Genomic DNA, 2,222 nt, shown 5'->3' on the forward strand with positions numbered 1-2,222 from the left:
GTGCGGACGGTTATTTCTATTGTTGCTTCTCAAGGTTGGCCACTTCATCAAATGGATGTAAAAAATGTCTTTCTCCGTGGAAATCTCAAAGGAGAAGTTTACATGACACTACCTCCAGGCTTAACCTCTTGCTCTTCCTCAAAAGTTTGTAAGTTGAAGCGCTCATTATATGTGTTGAAACAGGCTCCACGGGCATGGTTTGACAAGTTCCAATCTACCTTGCTTCACTTTTCATTTCAGCAGAGCCAGTATGACTCTTCCTTATTCCTTTGCAAGAGCTTTACCAGTATTGTTCTTCTCCTCATCAATGTTGATGATATTGTAATCACTGGAACAGATTCCGCTTTGATTACTCGTCTACAGTAGCATCTTCAGGCCTCTTTTCATATGAAGGATCTTGGATCTCTTATGTACTTCTTAGGGTTGGAACTTCACACGGATTCCTCTATTATTTTCCTGAATTAGCATAAATACACGCAAGATTTGATTAAGTTGGCCGGTCTTCAGGATTCATCTACTGTGAGGAAGGTGATCTTCTCTCTGATCTTACCGTGTATCGTCAACTAGTGGGGAGCTTGAATTATTTGACTATTAGGAGACCTGATATTTCTTTCGCAGTCCAGCAAGTTAGCCAGTTCATGCACATTCCACATCATCTCCATCTAGCTGCCATTCGTCGTAACATTGGCTATTTTCGAGGCACATCTAGTCTTGAATTTTTCTTTCTTGCCGGCTCTTCTCTTTGTCTTACTGTTTATAGTGATGTTGATTATGCTGGTTGTCCAGACTCTCGACGTTCTGTCACGGGTGGTGCACGTTTCTTGGTGATTCTCTGATATCTTGAAAAAGTAAGAAGCAAGATCCTGTTTTCAAGTCATCTACTGAATCTGAATATCGGGTGATGCTTGCTGCTTGTTCCGAGATTATATGGCTTCAAGGGCTTCTTGCCGAACTTGGTTTTCCTCAATCTCTTCCTACTCCACTCCATGTCGACAACACAAGTGCCATTCAGATTGCTGCTAATCCGGTTTACCATGAGCGAACTAAGCATATTGAAGTGGATTGCCATTCTATTCGTGAGGCTTTGGATACTTGTGTCATTTCTCTTCCTTACATTTCCATTGCTCTTTAGAAAGCTGACATTTTTACAAAATCTCTAATGCGAAATCGTCATCAATTTCTTGTAAACAAATTGATGCTTCTTGATCGACCAGCATCAATTTAAAGGGGAATATCAGTAGGGATCTAATTATGGATTATCCAATTCTCCCATCTTTTCCCTTTCCTAGTTAGGCATGATTTTGTAAGTGTAGAGGAGTAATTATTGTAACGGTAGCGTGATTAGTTTAATGGCTAGAGTGATTAGTGTAATGGCTAAGATTGATCATTGTAATCAGAAACACACACTATATAATGCAAGCAACTCTCGTTTGGAGAGTCATTGGAAAACCAAATCGATTTTGTTGACAAATATGGCCTAAGCACTCGACTTGATTTTGCCTAAAACTGTATTTAGATAACTTGGCTTATAGCTAGTGCCTCTGCAAGATTTCCACTATTGATTGAAGATGCTGACAGTGTGTAGATAGATTAGTTCTATACACTAGAATATCATCAAAAAACACCAAGACATGCCTCAATTGGTCTTTGAAAACCTCATTCATGAGGCTTTGGAACTTGGCCAGGGCATTAGTGAGGCCAAATGGCACCAATTTAAACTCACACAACCCTTGATGAGTTTTAAAAGCGGTCTTGTGGATATCCCCTTCAGTGACCCTAATTTGATGATAGCTTGCCCTTAGATCAATTTTTGAGAAAAATCTTGCACATGTAGTTCATCTAGTGGCTCATCGATAAGTGGCATAGGGAAATTTTTTTTGATGGTCAAGCTATTTAACTGCCTATAGTCCAAGCAAAACCTCCAGGACCCATCTTTTTTTTCTTGATCAACAGACTGGTGATGCAAAGGGTCTATTACTGTTTTGGATGATTCCAGTGTTAGGCATCTCTTTGATTAATTTCTCTATCTCAGTTTTCTGAATAAAAGGGACATATATTGGGTCGAATCTTGAAGGGCGGGGCTTCCTCTTTCAATGGAATATGGTGGTCATGTGACCTACGAGGGGGTATTCCCTTTGGCTCTTCAAATACTTTGCCAAACTGTTGAATAACCTCTGTGATTCTGCTGGCTATCTCTCTTGTCTTCCTCATGAGGATATATA

This window comes from Olea europaea, chromosome 6, assembly GCF_002742605.1.
Source record: "Olea europaea var. sylvestris chromosome 6, O_europaea_v1, whole genome shotgun sequence".
Classification (NCBI taxonomy): Eukaryota; Viridiplantae; Streptophyta; class Magnoliopsida; order Lamiales; family Oleaceae; genus Olea; species Olea europaea.